The 19,011-nt window shown below is 41.5% G+C and overlaps 1 protein-coding gene across 3 annotated transcripts in view; it reads right to left on the bottom strand.

The window, feature by feature from the left end:
* The window catches only part of LOC126462641 (uncharacterized), a 199,791-nt gene extending 181,941 nt beyond the window's left edge, over positions 1-17,850 (bottom strand). The window contains exon 1 of one of the 3 annotated variants that reach the window (XM_050096089.1): positions 17,593-17,850. The gene's annotated coding sequence lies outside the window, so the exon portion shown is untranslated. Of the gene's footprint in view, positions 1-4,495; positions 4,615-17,592 lie in introns of those variants that run through there. The other 2 variants (XM_050096088.1, XM_050096090.1) reach the window with 2 other exon arrangements.
* Between the last annotated feature and the right edge of the window lie 1,161 nt (positions 17,851-19,011).

The raw sequence follows: 19,011 nt of genomic DNA, 5'->3' as shown, positions 1-19,011 counted from the left end.
CAGTGTCAGGACTTGTCAATAACAAATGGTCTCAGAAGTGCCAGCAATTGCTGCTGTCGGTCAATGCAGGCACAGCCCAAACATTTTCCGAGTGATCCTTGCGAAAGGAATTGCATGCAGTGTACACTGGGAATCTGGTATCTAACAAATGACCACTGCTCACAGTGGCACATACAACTGCTTCAGTTGGCAAAACAATACAAAAATTGGACAGCGGCTGATTGGAAACATGAATTGTGGTCCTACGAGAGATGATGTAAGGTGACAACTATACTGACAGTCCAACAACGCAATTAAGTCACAGTGTGTGGAGAGAGTGGCTCATGATAGAGGTGGTTCTGTGAAGTTTGGGGGTGTTTTCATACCATAACTCGAGGCCAGTCATTCAGTTTATCATGAACATGAACCAGGACATTTATTTCAACATTATTTGTGAAAAAATGTCTTTTCTTCTGAATCTTGATAATGAGTATGCTGTGGACACTCCCTTCTTTCAAGATGACAACAGCTGCGGTCAGAGGGCTGCACACATACTTTCCTAGTTCAAAAACCTTTCAAACGTCTTATCACATCTATAGTGGCCTGCTAAATCTTCTGACCTTGATCCCGCATAAAAATCTGGGGCTGGTCAGGACAGCAGGTGAAAAACAACAATTACCATACTCATAATTTGATAGACGGTTACACAGTATTAGCTTGATGTCTTCTGTAGGTGACCTTTGGTTAACTCACCATGATTATGCTCATGTTTATCATGGAACAGCTGTTATGTATGTCCCATAAGAATATGAGCCTGTTGCATTGAGTATTGGCTTGTTACGCAGATGACATGACTATTCAATCCGTAAGTCTACATTTTCTAATAAATTTTAGGGTTAGCTGATCAGGTACATTTTCAACACCTTTTTGTACTGTGAAGTAAATTTAAGAAATCCGAGGTATTAGAAAAAGTCTCCAGCAAGATGTGCAGTTGCCTACTTTACACACGTTTACTATCACTTACTTTTAATGAAGGCAGGAGGGAGTAACAGTATGTGAAGAAGAATAAGAAGAAGAAGAAGAAGATGATGATGATGATGATGATGATGATGATGATGATGAAGTTTGTTAACAGTACTACATATCAATGTTATAAATGCTTACACAGAAATCTGAATCTCATTTACCACATTTGAGATGGCACTCAAGACTTGGTTTAATATTATGACAAAATGAATCAGTCACACAAACTTAATCACATTCATCGTTATTGTCAGAATTAGGCCCAGTAATGTCACTGTCACTGGAATTTTCCTCAGAACTCTAAAATCATTCATTCACACAGTCATCCGGCACTTCATTCTCACTAGGAACATCTGATCATCATCATCAAAAAACTCCAAAAGTGTTTCACATTTATTCATTTTCTTCTGTTTTTGAATAGGGCTATCTCTAAAAGCAGGAGGAATGCCAAGAGGAAAATAATAACTATCTGTAATCTCAAAACAGAATCAAAATGCTAAGTAAGCAAAACATACATGAAGGCATTGAAGCTTAAAAACATACATGAAGGCATTGAAGCTTAATACACTGACTGCTGGTGTAAGTAGTAGTTAAAATATATTGCAGCATATCACATCCACAGGCAGTATGCAGAATACATGAGTTATCTCTAGATCCAACAGTAACAGATGGTGCACAAGACATGAATGAGCTTGGGATCTGTCAGTAATTTTTTCCATGTACATACTCACACTAACTACAAATGTACACTTTCCCAGAATTAAACTGTGATTCACATAATTATGGCTAGAAAGGAAGAACCTTTCTAGCAGAGTCCCAACAACATATAAAACCCACAAACCTTTTTCACACTCATTTCGTTATTATTTAAAACACTGGATTAATCACTATCGAGAAAAAATTGCTCCCTCTTGTTTGAGTATAAAATGCAATCAAGTAGAAAGTGGTGCACCATCACTGATATGCCACAAGCGTCACATATTGGCAGGTCGTCTGTCAGACACCAGTGTGTCACTGGACAGTGCACTATATTCAGTTGTGTTACATCTGCATCTTTCCATCAGAGTGGCTGGAGGTATGTTCACCATGACAGAAACAGTGGCTTCACCAGCCTTAGCTTGTTGTTTTATAACTCTAGTCATTAGTTTTCCAGCTTGCACACAACTCCTCTCTAGAACAACAATGCATTATCACCCAAGCAGACAGCATTTGGTGGTATATTATTTTCATTTCAAATGTCCCTTACAGCCATGTCAACTTACACATTTCCCTTTATTTCCATATACTTGGTACACAGCAGAATGATATTTCCTTTCCTTACTGTTTTAAAACATAAAGGTCATAGGTTTTTTTTTTGTATATTCTGTACTAGTTAGTCAGCTAGATATGTTTACTGAATTGCCTGTAAGGACTGGGGAATCAGGGCAGATGACAAGAAAATTATTCTGCCAATGGCACCTCAGCTGCTCTAGCACATTTATAGCTACTTAAAGCTCAGAGTCAAAGACTATAAATTCATCTGGATGTCAAATCCTATGGACACTGTCTGGAGAAAGTACTGAGCAACTGACAACATAACCCTACTTGGACCCATCAGAATAAATGACACAGTATCAGTGCTCATCTAAAAACCCGTAAAAGGCTTGTTTAAAGATAAGAGCCAGTGTACAAGATTTCTTGTGCTTTGTCAAATTTCAAACAGCCTTGAATTCGTTACTAATAATCAATGCTCCAACACTGTGTTAAAAATTTCAGCTACACAATACCAAGCTTTTTACCTTGCTCCACTGTTTCAGTCCCAACCACTCTCATCACTCTGCTGTGATTTATATATCTGAGTACTTTTAATGGTGAACCATGAGATTAGAGGCTGGAGACACTGCACCGACTTTATATGCATCTTACACTGTGAAGAACTTACACTGGACGATTAATGGCAGTTCCCCAGCCTCAGCACAGAAGCTGGGTACGGGACTTGTATTGACGGCACCTGTCACCAGTTTAATGAGATCATGGCACAATGAATCCAAGGTCTTTATGTAGGTTGGTCATGCAGAATAATATAAAGGACAGCCATATTCCACCTGTGATTGAACAATGACTCTGCAACATACCAACAGCAAATATCTGTTTGCTCCCCAGTAACTGCCATTAAGACATTTTAAGATGTTCAGAGACTTTAGAGCTCTTGCTTTAGTATCTACATAACTACTCAATATATCAGTATCTCTGTTACACTCTCCCATAGGTTAAACAAACCTGTGAGCACTTGGGCTGCCCTTCTTTGTATAGTATAATATCTCTTGTTAGTCTTGTCTGGTAGGGGTTCCCAACACTTGAGCTATAATCCGAAATGAGTCCTCCAAGTGTTTTGTAAGCAACCTCCTCTGTAGAGGAATTGCATTTTCCTAGTGTTCTACCAATGAACCAAAGTCTGCCACCTGCTGTACCTATGACTGAGCCTACATGATTCTTGCATTTAAAATCCCTACAAATTGTTACACCCTGTATTTTCATAAGCTGGCCAATTTCAACTGTGATTCACTGATACCGTAGCAATACACATTGTGTCCTAGTTCTATCAGACTGTGGCTTTGAAAAATAAGTCATGGACTACATTCACAAAATCACTAAATTTATTCAAAATAGTCTCCCCTGAATCAAAACACAGCTGAAATCATTTTAAAAGTATATTGAAACAGAAACAGTAATCCTTTTTTGAGTTGCATTTAGTACTGGAGTAAAATTTTCTTGGATGTTTTTAATTGTGTCATAATGGCGTCCTTTCATTGCCAACTTCAATTTGTGTAACAAATTCGGCAAATACATTGACAAGTGCCAGGCACATACTGTTACATTCAAGGCCAGGATGATTGCTGCAGCAATGCTAGCGCTTTTACTGTCTACACAGCTGTTTCTGAAACTTCAAAGAACATAACGGTGCAACTCACTACAAGATAGCATTGCAGTTTGGTTGGTTGGTTGGTTGGTTAGTTTAAAAGAGGGGGGGAGGGAGAAGGGACCAAACTGCACAATCATCGGTCCCTTGTTCCCAGTAAAATAATTACACAACGAGAAAGGAGAAAAGAAAGGAGACGTACAGCACAATTACAGGAGAAAGGAAGAACCAGAAGAAGGACAACCAACACTACTATGCACAAAACAGGAAAACGAAACCACAGAGAGAAGCAAGAAACAGGAAGAAGGGGTAAAAACAAGAGAGCAGATGACCTGGCTGGCTAACAATGAGAATAAAAAAGGAAAAGCTAGCCACTCTGCAACACATTAAAAACATCCACCATAAAAGCATTAGAGTGGAGAACACAAAGGGACAATGGACATGCACTTAAACTTATATGGAATGATAAAACCCACCATCACATATAAAACGTAAAACTAAATTAGCCAATGAGGCATTGTCAGCTAAAATTAATGGCAACGAGTCCTGTAACTGAAGAGTCCATCGCAGGGCAGCCAAAGAAGGACAGCTCACCAAGATATGGGCCACTGTCAGCTGGGTGCCGCACTGACACTGAGATGGGTCATCGCAGCACAGGAGGTAGCCATGTCACCCATGCGTGGCCAATGCGGAGCCGGCAGAGAACCACAGAGTCCCTGCGAGAGGCTCACATGGAGGACTGCCATACACATGTAGTTTCCTTAACGGCACACAGTTTGTTGTGCATGCTGAGGTTATGCCGTTTCATCTCCCAAAGCCACAAAACCTTGCAGCGTAGTACCAAATGCAGGTCAGTTGCAGAGAAGCCGATCTCCATAAGCGATCTCCATGTAGCATGTTTGGCCAGCCTGTCCGCAAGTGTGTTGCCTGGGATTCCGGCATGACTTGGGGTCCAGACAAACACACCACTGAATGTCCGGACCATTCCAGGGCATAGATGGACTCCTGGGTGGTCGCTACCAAAGTATGATGAGAGTAGCACTGGTTGATAGCTTGTAGGCTGCTCAAGGAGTCAGTACACAGAAGAAATGACTCCCCAGGGCATGAACGGAGTGCTCAAGAACACGTGATATAGCCACCAGCTCGGCAGTGAAAAGACTGCAGCCATCGGACAGGGAGTGCTGTTCAATACATCCTCCACGGACATACGCAAAGCCGACGTGACCATCAGCCATCGAGCTGTAGGTGTAAACCACTTCGTGGCCACGGTACATGTCAAGAATCGAGAGGAAGTGGCAGTGGAGAGCAATGGGGTTAATTGAGTCCTTAGGGCCATGCGAAAGGTCCAGGCAAAGCCACAGCCTAAGTGTACACCAAGGAGGTTTATGTGAATGGACAAGTATAGGTGGTACAGGCAAGGACTCCAGCTCAGAAAGAAGGGATCAGACACGAACTGCAATTGGAAGCTCTGACCTGTGCTGCCAATGAGGGAGATGAACCGCCAACTTGGACACAGAAAGTATGAAGTGACAGGAAATTCTGGATAAAAATCGGGAGCGGGCCTCGGAGATCCCACTCGTATAATGTGGCAAGGATATTATGTCGCCAGGTGGTGTCATACACCTTTCGTAAATCAAAAAAGACAGCAACCAGTTGTTGGCATCTGGAAAAGGCTGTTCAGATGGCAGACTCTCTGGACACAAGATTACCAGTGATAGAATGCCCCTGGCGGAAGTCGCCCTGACCTGGAGGCAGTAGGCCATGTGACTCCAGGACCCAATCCAAATGCCAACACACCATACGTTCCAGCAGCTTACAAAGAACATTGGCAAGGCTGATGGGCCGATAGCTGCCCACATCAAGCAGGTTTTTACCAGGTTTGAGCACCAAAATAATGGTGCTCTCCCACCACTGTGATGAAAGATGCCATCGCACCAGATCCGGTTGAAGATGATGGGAGATGTCACTTGTAGTCAGATGAGAGATGTTTCATCATCTGACTGTTGATCTGATCTGGCCCAGGAGCTGTGTCGGGGCAATGTGCAAGGGCACTGAGGAGCTCCCACTCTGTAAATGGGGTGTTATAGGATTCACTGTGGCGTGTAGTGAATGAGAGGACTTTCCCTTCCAGCTGCCATTTGAGAGTGTGAAAGGCTGGGGGGTAATTCTCTGATGCAGAGGCTCGAGCATAGTGCTCAGCAAAGTGCTTGGCAAAGTGCTCGGCAATCGCAATTGCGTCAATAGATAACACGCCTTTTATGTTAACACTGGGCACATCTGTTCAGGTCTGGCACTCAAAAACACATTAGATCTTTGCCCAGACTTCTGAAGGTGGCGTATGGCACCCAATGGTCGAGACATATCTCATCCAATACTCCTGCTTCCGTCATTTGATAAGTTGGCGAATGTGAGCACGGAGCCGTTTAAAGGCTATGAGGTGCTCCAGGGCCGCTTATGCCACTGTAGAGTTGCCGACGCTCCTTAATTGCTTCAGTGACTTCCGGCGACCACCAAGGTACTGTCTTTCGCTGGGGGCACCCTAAAGAGTGTGGGATCATGTTTTCTACCACAGAAATGATTGTCGCAGTCACCTGCTCAACCATCACATCAATGTTCCCGTGTGGGGGAGATTCAATGGTGACAGCAGATGTGAAAGTTCCCCAGTCTGTCTTGGGTTGTCATGTGCTCTCCAGTAGATAGATGTTAGAAGTCCTGGGCTGCAAATTGATAAATCAATGGCCGAGTAAGCTCAATCAGTGCAGTTAATACATTCAGGGACACTGCACCATCTGGAGGAAGATGTACATTGTAGACAGTTATCTCCTGTGTCATCCTTATTCTAACAGCCATGGCTTCACGAGCGGTTTGAAGGGGCACAGGTTCACTAAAGACTGAGTTTAGGACATAAACACAAACTCCACCTGACACTCGATTACGGTCACTACGGTTCCTGTAGTATCCGTTATAGCCATGGAGGGCAGGGGTCTGGTCCACATTGCCGGGAACCAGGTTTCCTGGAGGGCGATGTAGAAAGCAGGTGTAAAGCTTAGCAGTTGCCGTAGCTCAGCCAGATGGTGGAAAAACCACCGCAGTTCCACTGGAGGATGACGTCATCATGAGACTGGGAAGGCATTGAGCATTCATTGAAGTTTACACCTCAGGGTCACCTGCTGCCACCGACTTTTTGCCTAGCAGCGGTCTATATCCATTTTGTCTGAGGGTCCGGCGAGATCTAGGTCCTCAGCTGATGCTACAATATCCACCTCATCAGCAGACACAAGCTTGGAGGTTGGATTTCTCTCACTGTTCTTTGTGTTTCCCTGGCTGGGAGGACTTCACTGATTCAGTCTCTGGGACTGAGGATGAGCATGAAGCTCTAAGACCAGCTGCTTTTGGACTCTTCAGCCACTGGCGGGTGTCACCTTTCCCACTAGCAGAAACCTGGGAAGGGAGTGACTCAAGGGACCCCTTCCTAGCAAGAGCAGCCAAAGAAGTTGTACGCTTCTCCGACTTAGAAGTGGGGACAGACGCCCCCAATGGTTGAGGGACTGTTGCTCCTGAAGTAGGTGGTGCAGGATCAACATGGAGGGAAGTGCCCCCCACCATCAAGGGGGCAGGTGTAGTCTTCTGGCTCTGAGAGGTTCTGGGGTTGGCAGAGCTGATGTGGCTACAACTGTTGTAGAGACTATGTAAGACGATGTCATGCATACAGGGTGTAGGCATTCAAATTTCCTCTTAGCCTCAGTGTAGTTCAATTGGTCCAGGGTCTTGTACTCCATGGTTTTCCTTTCTTTCTGGAGAATCCTGCAGTCTGGCAAGCACAGCGCACAGTTGACACAGATGGGAGGCAGCACACAGGGAGTATTGGGATGTGACGTGCATCCACAATCTCGACATGTGACGCTGGAAGTACAGGGGGAAGACATATGACCGAACTTATAGCATTTAAAGCACCACATCGAGGGAGGGATATAGAGTGTTACATTACAGCAATAGACCGTCACCTTGACCTTCTCGGGAAATGTATCACCCTCAAAGGCCAAGATGAAGGCACCGGTGGGGACCTGATTATCCCTCAGCCCCCGGTGGACATGCCAAGCAAAACATACACCTTGCAGTTCTAAATTGGCGCACTGCTCATCGCCAGACTGCAAAAGAAGGTCCCTGTGAAATATGATACCCTGGACCATATTTAAGCTCTTATGGGGCTTGATGGTTACAGAAGCATTCCCCAGCTTGTCACAAGTGAGTAACGCCTGTGACTAGGCAGATGATGCTGTTTTGATGAAGACCGACTCAGATCTCATTTTGGACAAACCCTCCACCTCCCCAGACTTGTCCTCTAAATGCCCAACAAAAAACTGAGGCTTCACAGTCTCTAACATATGAGGTACCGGGGCAAATAAGAGCTGCTGCCATCCTTAGCCTGACGTTCCTCCCATGGTGTGGCCAGGGAGGGGAACGATTTGAGGTCGTACTTCTGTGCATTGAACTGAGCCCGTGAGTGCTTAGAGACTGCTGGTGTTTGACCACCATCAAGAGATGATGTACTATGCTTCATCGCGTGTCATCCGCCATGATGCCACCCACTCCGACCAGGGGCGCCACCCAGCTGCAGCAAAGGTCATGGAGATGGGCATCTACTCTATGGCATACATGGGGAGTTAATGGTGCAGGCATCAGCAGAGTGATCCCTATGTTGTCAGGGGGCTACAACCAACAGGGTACATGGCGGCCCACCACAACGGACTGGCTACCATGCTGGATACGAGGTGCAAAGAATTCCATGGTCCTTGTCAGCACAGAAAACAACACTGCATAGTGGTTGGAGGAAAATGCATCCAAGGTGTCCTCACTTAACAGATGGAGGATGATCGGGACTGCAATGCCACAACGAGAAAGTGGGCTAATGATCTCAATGCACAATGGACATGATGCACCATGTAAGGCGCCCTTCCCCAGTTCGCTCGCTCTTCAGGAAAATTTTGAAAAATGGAGGTCAAACCCTACAGTGGACCATTACATAAAGGCCAAAAGGTGCGAGACTCCTTTTAGTCGCCTTTTACGACAGGCAGAAATACCTCGGGCCTATTCTAACCCTTGAGCCCACAGGGAGAAACTGCGGTTTGGGATTTTACACAAGCATCCTAACAGAACTGGGACAAACTGTGTAGGATACTATTTTTTTTAGTTTTTATTTTGTGAAATGCACAATTTTTCATATCTGAATATTTAAAGCAAGCTGTCAGTCTTTGAACCACTTGGAAATCTTATCAAATTATTTGTGCATCTTTTCTTCAGACAATATTTCATTATAGATAACTGCATAATCTGAGGTTACTATTATTATCTGCAGTGGCATTACCATATAGCATGAACAGAAAGGGTTCCAACACACTTCCCTGGGTCACACATGAAGGTACTTCTACATCTGTCAATAATTCCATCCACAATAATTTGACGTTTCCTCCCTAACAAGAAATCCTCAAGTCAGTTATAATTTTCACCTAACACCCAACATGACTGTACTTTCAATAACAAGAACAAGTGACAAAAAAAATGGTCCAAATGGCTCTGAGCATTATGGGATTTAACAGCTGAGGTCATTGGTCCCTTATAACTTAGAACTATTTAAACCTAGCTAACCTAAGGACATTACACACATCCAGGCCCAAGGCACGATTCAAACCTGCGACTGTAGCGGTCACACGGTTCCAGACTGAAGCGCCTAGAACCGCTCGGCCATACCGGCCGACTCACAAGCGACAGTTGTGGTTCCAATTCTAACACTTTTCAGAAGTCAAGAAATATTGCATGTATCTACCAGCTACCAGTATGTCACGTGAGGAAAGAGGCCATTTTGTTGGAGGTACTTCATTACATTTGAACTAAGAATATTTTCTAAAATTCTACAAGAAATGGATGGATACTGGACAGCAGCTTTGTGGATCACTTCTGCCATGTTTCTTGTAGATAGGTAAAACAAGAGCGCATTGTCCCAGCAACTGGGCACAGTTTTTTGTTCAAAGGATCCACACCTTATTATTGTTACAAGAGGGCCTAACGCAGTTCCAAATTCAGTATTTCATCATGTCCTGGAACTTTTTTTCAAGTTAAACAAATTCAGCTCTTTCTCAATGCCATTCACACTAATATCTACTCACCCATCTTTTCAGTAGTCAAGGATAAATCCTAGTTTCTCTTTTTCGATCATTAGTGTCTGGTTACTAACTTTGGAGTCACTAACAGCTTTCACCTAAGACCAGAATTTCACCAGATTTTGTGAGAAATCTGTTGATAATATTCTACCACCATAGTTTTTGAAGGCACAATTCAGTGACTTCTTGATAGCCAAACATGTTTCATACATCATCACACTATCGATAGCCGTATGATTTTACACCTAATATGCAATAGGCCTTGTTTCTTTGTAAGATTTTACTTTACAGCAACTGTATACCATGGAAGGGCCCTCTCATTATAAACTTTTCTACTGTGTACATATCTACGACATGAATGGTCAACTACCCTTTTTTACTTGAGCCACAGCTCTTCTGAATGCTCCAGCCCAGAGATAAGTTTCAAGTTCCTCACTGAGATATGCTACTACTGCCTCATATCTAGTTCACTAAAGAAATAAATACTTGTAAAGTAATAGTTGCCCTTTGTACTTTGGTTATCATTGTTGCTACGGCTGCATAATGGTCACTGATACCATTTTAATTTGGGCGTCCTCAAAGAGCTGTTGCTATTTTATCCCACACATTTTCATCATAAGTAGACTCGAATATCATCTGTTCTATGTAGTTTTATACGACAAGACAAGGTGGAGAGGGGAAGAAAGGAAAGGAAAGGGTATGGAGGAGAGGGGATGGGACCACTGCTGTCAGCAGCATCAGGACATTATGCAGAACCATGGGCGACAGGTGAAAATATGGACCAGTTCGTGATTCGAACCCAGGATTTCCTGCTTACCAGGCAGGTGCATTAACCACTGCACGATCCAGGACACAGCATTATTGCAACTGCACAGGCTATCTCAGCACATTTCACGGGAGATCCACATTTCCATCGAGCGCCACCTATCTGCTGTCCCTGTCCATTTCCTTCATATTTGCCCCCTGAGATTCCCACAGGAGGTAGAATGTATTTGTGCATTCCAACTGAAGAAGGTGGATCAACTACGCAGTTAGGCTTTTCAAATTATATGAATGAGTGGTATCTGTTCTTTTGGATATGTCCAAAAGAGCAGACACCGCACAGAACCCGCAGCTGTTATACACTACATGCAAATTGGAGGAGGTGGAGAGGGGAAGAAAGGAAAGGCAAAGAGAGGATCACTGCTATCAGCTGCATTGGGACATTATGTGGAACCAGTGGTGATGAGTGAAAATGTGTACCAGACCAGGATCCAAACCCAAGATCTCCTGCTTACTAGGCAGGTGTGTTAATCACTGCAGAGGACAGATGCTACACATTCATATAATTTCACTAGCCTAGCTGGGGAATGGACGTACCTAATTGAGTATGGATGCACAAATTTGTCTGGCCTCCTCTGGGAATCTCTGAGGGTGAACAGGGAGGAAATGGACAGGGAATGCGGATAGGTGGCGCTCAATGGGAATGTGGATTCGCCATGAGGCATGCCGAGATAGTTCGTGCAGTCCCAGTAATGTTCCGTCCCAGATGGCGCAGTGGTGTGTGTGTGTGTGTGTGTGTGTGTGTGTGTGTGTGTGTGTGGGGTACACAACACAATTTGAACAGAATTCCCCCTCGATGGATTGTCATCATTCAATCCACAGAGCCTAACTGTCTAGGGTACATTAGGAATTTGAATTTGCATGCAAGTTCAGCATTTCTTGGCTGTGGTTTCTTAACCATATAGGGTCACAACATGATGAAGTTACAGTATCACCCAAGAAGACTGCTTTACAATGCTCAGTTTACAAATTATGCAAATGAACTATGCACTGCTTCCATTACTTATAACCCGTAATAAATTCCTTATATCTGGTTTTATTACATTTAGCTAGAAAAGATGATGCTTTTTTTTCTGGGAATTAAATGGAAACCATTTTTAAATGGTGGAAAAGAGCCATAAGAATAATAACTAGAAGTAGTAGTTGGACTCATTTAAAGAACTACTTAAGGGGACCACGCCAAGGTTCAGGTAAAAAAAAAAAAAAATTATTTTCGGTTTCCATCATATTTTGATAGATTAAGGTTTTATTTAAGTACTCTGAAAAGGATTTTGCTGAAAAACAATTTTTATAGCATTTAAAGAGCATTTTCCTACCACAAGTGTTTATGTGCCACATCTACTTTTCTGCACTTATTTTAGATCTTTATATACCCTACATTCCACATTTTTTTTTTTCCCCCTCCCGAGTGTGTTGGCTGCCCGTGGAATGCAACGGTCGGTATTATTTTGTTTCTGCTGTTCGTAAACAACACGCTTTCAAACACGCGGTTAGTTTTGTTTAAGTGTGATTGCAAGTAGTTGTTACACTTACATTTGCAGTGCTTGTTTATGTGTGTTTTGTTGTGTTTATTGAAGATGATGAAATGTAAAGGCATTTTCAAGAAAAGACAATTTAGAGGAAACAAGTTTAGAAAGTTTTCTGAACAAGAGGTTATGCCGCCTGGCAACAATGTTTCTAATTGTAATTCTTCAACAAGTGCATCATCAAAGAAGCTCTCACCATTTCAAGAGAGATACAATGAATTCACTGTAAGTGACAAGGGTGCAGTAACATTATTATAAATTTGAAAATATTATCGATGTAATTTCTAAATTTGTACAACGTAGACAGTGTGGTGAGTCTCAGAGTGTAAAAATTTGTGAGAGTGCCAGTGGGAGGAAAGGCCTAGCAATTGCTTTGGATTTAATTTGCACTAAATGTTCAGCTGTGATTTCATTTATGAGTTCTTCAAAACAAGATGCAAGTGGCCTTTATGAAATCAATACTAGATTAGTTCATGCCTTACGATCCATGGCTGCAGGGAGAACATTTTGTTCAGTGATGATCTTACATCAACCACCAAATAAATTTGAAAAATTGACTGCAATATTAGAGAAAGCTATATGTGAGGTCAGCAAGGAAAGCATGAAACTGGCTGCTAGGGAAGCAGTGGAAGAAAATGGTGGATGTTTGGATATTGCAGTTGCACTTGATGGAAGTTGGCAGAAAAGAGGACATACTTCTCTGAATGGAGTAGTGACTGCCATGAGTGTAGACACTGGTAAAGTGTTAGACGTGGAGATAATGTCTAAATACTGCAAATGTTGTAAAGTCAATGAACATAAAGAAGGAAATACGGAAGCGTCCGATCCCACCCGTCTGCTTTGACCCATGACGTCACAGATATGGCGGAAACAAAAACAAACACACACACTTTCCACAAGAAGCCTAATGACACTAACAGGACAAGCGCGGGAAATGGGGTGTTTTGGGTGGGGGGCAAACTAAATATAAACAAATTTAGACACCTTGCGTAGCTACAATGTGTAAGTGAAGACAGCCATGCATGAATACCCACCCACCTCCCCAGGGGTCGTAACCCCTGCAACCCATAGAGGATAAAGATGGTTCAGTAGCTGATTAGTGTTTTTTGTCTTTAAAAAAAAAAAAAATCTCACGGGATAGAATGAACAGATCAGAAAGATAAATATAATAAACTAAAACAGAAATTCGAGGAAACAGATAATTAAAATAAGTAATAAGTGTTTTTAAATTTAAAAAAAAATCTCACGAGATAGAACGAACAGATCAGAAAAGTAAATAAAATAAGATAAAACAGAACTGGAGACAGCCACACTCAAACCAAACTCCGCGCCGTCATGACGTCACACACGACAACACCCTTACGTCACGGGTCAAAGCCAACGCATGGGATCGGACGCTTCTGTCGACCCATAAAGAACACAACAGTGTAGCTAGTTTTAGAGGAACAATTGGTGGTATGGAAGTTTATGGAGTACAACAAATATTTCATCGGTCTGCAGAAACAAGAGGTGTACGGTACACCAAATATTTTGGCGATGGTGCAGTAAGGCATACAACAATGTGGTGAACTCTAAGCCATATGGAGATGCCATTATTAGCAAAATAGAATGTATAGGCCATGATCAAAAACATTTGGGAACAAAGCTGAAAAAACTAACTGTTGGTATGAGAGGAAAAGAATTACGGAAAATTGTTGACCGGACTGGGTCAGTTAACTAAAACTGAAATACAAAACTTGCAGTATACTATGGGCAGGCAATTATGAGAAATAAAGAAAATCTGGAGGCAATGAAGAGAGATGTTTGGGCCATATTCTTCCATAAGTCCACTACTGATGATAAGACATGTCATGGATTGTGTCCATCAGGAGAAAATTCGTGGTGCAAATACAATGGCAACTGGAGAATCTTATTCTCACCAGCATTCTCCTCCTGCTGCTATTATTACAGCAATTAAACCTATTTTCAGAGACTTGGCTCATCCTAACCTTCTACGGAAATGTCTGCATGGGCAGACACACAACCCAAATGAATGTTTCAACAGCATAATTTGGAAATGAAATCCTAAAACTGTATTTGTAGACATGCATACAATGAAACTAGTAGTTAATGATGCTGTTATTACATTCAATTGTGGTAATATTGTCAAGTGTTGGAAACTGAAAAAGCTGGGAATTAATCCTGGTTAAAATATGATCACTCGGCTGCAACACTGTGATGAAATGAGGATAGCCAATGCATTCAGGTCTGCATCTAATATGGACAAGAAAGCAAGACAAACATCCAGGAAAGTGAAAAAGAAGCGGGAAGACCTGCTACAGGCCAAAGAAGGGCCATCATATGCAGCAGGACAGTTTTAATTAATTGTAAGTAACAAATTTCAAAATTTTTTTCTTTAAAGTCAATTTCGGAAATACGGAAGCGTCCGATCCTACCCGTCTGCTTTGACCCACGACGTCACAAATATGGCGGAAACAAAAACAAACACACACACTTTCCACAAGAAGCCTAATGACACTAACGGGATAAGCGTGGGAAATGGGGTGTTTTGGGTGGCTGGCAAACTAAATATAAACAAATTTAGACGCCTTGCGTAGCTACAACGTGTAAGTGAAGACAGCCATGCATGAATACCCACCCACCTCCCCAGGGGTCGTAACCCCTGCAACCCATAGAAGATAAAGATGCTTCATTAGCTGATTAGTGTTTTTTGTCTTTTTTAAAAAAAAAATCTCACGGGATAGAACGAACAGATCAGAAAGATAAATATAATAAACTAAAACAGAAATTCGAGGAAACAGATAATTAAAGTAAGTAATAAGTGTTTTTAAATTTAAAAAAAAAAATCTCACGAGATAGAACGAACAGATCAGACAAGTAAATAAAATAAGATAAAACAGAACTGGAGACAGCCACACTCAAACCAAACTCCGCGCCGTCATGACGTCACACACGACAACACCCTTACGTCACGGGTCAAAGCCGACGCGTTGGATCGGACGCTTCTGTCGACCCTCAATTTCTTGCAAACTAAAATTTTCAGTACATATGCCCCATTATATCAGAATATATCATATATCATAGATAAATGAATGAAATTTTCAGAAACTCTACATAACATAAAAAGCCACCTGTGGTCCTACATTCCCAATTTAGGAAGTTCACAAAAAATATTTTCTGAGGAAAAAAACTTAATATTTTTGTTAATAAATTTTAAAGAAGTATTTCTTAAAAACTATAAAACTGATAAAATAGATTTTAGTACATTTGACTCTATTAGCATCATGTAACATATAGTAAAAATATTAAGGTCCTGCACCACATAATTTTTTTCAGAAATGGGTCAAATACTTGCCTAAATTAACATGGGTTAGGTAGGCAGGTTCTGGTCCCCTTAAAGAACTGGGTATCCTTTACTTACTGCACGAAGCCAGTACATCTACCAACCTGTCATGGACATCAGAAAGACAATAGGCCTACGAAATACTCCACTAATAGCTTTATAGATAATTATGGAGATACAGCTAGTTCTGACTTAAATTTACCAAGGGGAGAGGGAATCAAAACAGCACTTTTTGCCATGGAATAAAACTGTATAACAAATTGGCCAAGGAGAGGAAAAGAATTACAACAATAGATCTGTTCAAAAATGCAGCTAAAACTTTCTCCATAAATAATGCATATTACACAATTACAGATTTACTGAAAGTAGTGGTTAATAATGAAAGGTGACAAATACAACACCCTGTCACTCTGCCATACAGTATCACAATGTAATGCTTTTACAAGAAAATCATGTGCCAATTGATAACTATAGTCCATTACAGTAATATCTTGTCTTTCTCCCAAGCTCAGAATCTCACTCCCAATGGGGGAATACTGACTCAGCTTCTCACGTGGAATGAGGGGAGGATATGTAGATGAGCATGGGGCATAGTTGTACACTTATAGACCTGGAGTCAGTTTCCTGAACAGACCGGAGGGAGTGCAAGAATAGTACCATGTTTGTGGTCCAAGAGTCAGTTGCAGGAGTCCTTAGCGTGTGCAGTGATGCAATACAAAAGTACGTTTTGCAAGTTATCTGGATCAAATTGTGTATAAATCAAGGAACACTACTCAATGGCGACCAACTGAATGATGTGCAGTTGTGACACTGATCTCACATTCGGGAGGACGGAGATTCTGTCTGGCCATTCTAATTAAGGTCTTCCTAAATCATTTCACACAAATGCCAGGGTGCTCCTACACCAAGGCCATGGCCAACCACCTCATAAAAACATACTTGTTTATTCAATGTGTGTGTATGTTGAGCATTTTATTTTCATTGTACTATAATGACAAATCCTAGAACACTCGAGATGATCTCTGGATGGATTAATGAATTAACAGACGACTCAATATTGTCCAGGAGAATAAAATTTGCTAACACATAAAAAAATCTCTTTTGCACCAGCTTACTGCACACGTAAAATCATAACAGCATTTTACTGTGGAAAGACTAATCATGCGAACAGGTAGTTTAAAAAGATTTTGACGATGGATTCTTGAGCCCATCAACTTTGTCTCTATCTATTTTCTATCTGAATTTGTGGCTCCTGAACAAATAAATATTTCCCTGTTGGGGGAGAATAAAACACCGAAAACGTGCCTAAAAAGCACTTATTAACATAAAAGATGAAAAGCCTTATGTAGACAATTGTCTGGGGAGCGCAGAAGCGACCGCCTGACGATAATAGAAGAATGTATCCTCATTGCATACATCTAAAACTCGAGACAAGGAGTTTTGCAACAGAGTTTTAGATTCCATTAACGGCGAATGTTAGTAAACACACTCCATGTCCTGCCCGGTTAAATCCGTCAGCAACGTTGTTAACTAATAAATTGCTAGTGAATTTCCATAAACTAATTTATCTGAAATCTTTTTTCAAAGCGGTATTAAACTGCAAACATTTCACTAGAAGTAAATAAATTAGAGCTGGCAGCAAATATTTTATGTTTCGATAAACATTCGCATACACAAGCTTACGAGTGAGTAACATAAAAATTCTGTAACTTTCACATCCTACATAGTGTACGATATGTTTCTGCATTTGTGACCGTCTGGTTACTTGCAAGTGCTCAATTTTTTATGCAAAAGAGCACCCCGCTTTTACAAATAGGGGAGAAATTACAACTCAATACAAGCCTGTTAATCTGCAGTGCAGCAACAAAAAGTCACACAGCCGAAGATAATTAGCGAAGTACCTATCAAAATTCGCAATAGACCAATGTGCTGCTATGGTGACTCCCATCAAGCTTTACATGACAACAGCTGCCTGAATAAACAGTTTTTGATACAATTGTATTTAAATATAGAAACGGAACATTTCCAACGACGTTCAAATACAAAAACCGCAATTTCTAACATTTAAATTGACATCATACATCCCATCTTTCGCATCGACCAATGATAACACACGAAATCATAGATGTCGCACGTAGCCAAAGTTGACACAATCCGAATACAGGCGTGCATACATAGAGTAAATATCTCTGGAGTGAGTATTCACATGGGCAGAACAGATTCTGTGTTGTCAACATACATCGCCGGCTTGCATTGCCGGCATGGTCACGTGTTTTCTGGACGTCGTGTGTTTGTCCGCATATTTAGAATGTCACTACATCCCTAGTACAGAAGGATTCTTTTCGTACGTGTCGTGGATTATTTATATATGTTGAGCAGACATTTTAACAGTATCCATTTGATACCGGGAATAAACAAGCTACGTAACTTTTCAGGGCAAGTGATTTTGCATTATGCTTCTTTGCGATAGGTGTCACAGTTCAGATGCACTCGATTTTTGGTAGTTCTCGATATGAAACGGCACTTTATAGTATTACAGAGCCTGACGTACATTTTGCAGTGATAGTCTTGCAAAACGACGTGACAGTACGCTAGTACTTCAGTCTAGCGACTGATTTCAAATCACATGAATGAATGCGCACTAGAACCCTTCACAAGCAGTTTCCGCAAGTGTCCGAAAAACACCGAATTTGCCACACATTAATGATTATATCCCTACTAATTAGTCCTTTTTTTCTGCTATTTCTGCGTATTTATTTCCTCGTTTTTGCGATCTAAAACGCATTTTACGTACTTGCTCCCAGTTTATTAAATAAATAATAGACTGAGTAAGAAGGAGGAAACAAGGCGATCGGAGAATAAATGTACTGTAAAGCAAATACAGTTGGTCATGTAACAGTCACCCCATATATCACCATTACGGAAAGTGGAAAGTGACATAAATGAAAGAGTTTGGGGACATGCTTACTAATGTTTTACGCTTCTTAATCAAATGGTGAAGAAAATAAATTGAAGGCAAAATACACTAAAGAAGATGAATGTGCACTTTGATTAGCTACACTATTGTGTTTATTTGATTTGTGTGGAAAATGTATGTAAGCTGAATGCAGAAATTGGTAGTAGGTGTTGGTGGAAAATTAAAAATAGTTGGTATAGCATCTATCTTCTGCCACACACATCCAAATTTTTCTCTGTCTAAACATTCCTCTTCAAAGTGTTTTGAACATACTTTGGAATATTTTGTGGGGACAAAATTACTCC

This window comes from Schistocerca serialis, chromosome 1 (genome assembly GCF_023864345.2).
Source record: "Schistocerca serialis cubense isolate TAMUIC-IGC-003099 chromosome 1, iqSchSeri2.2, whole genome shotgun sequence".
Lineage (NCBI taxonomy): Eukaryota > Metazoa > Arthropoda > Insecta > Orthoptera > Acrididae > Schistocerca > Schistocerca serialis.
The sequence above is the reverse complement of the archived record's forward strand: the minus strand, read 5'-3'. Positions and strand labels throughout refer to the sequence as shown.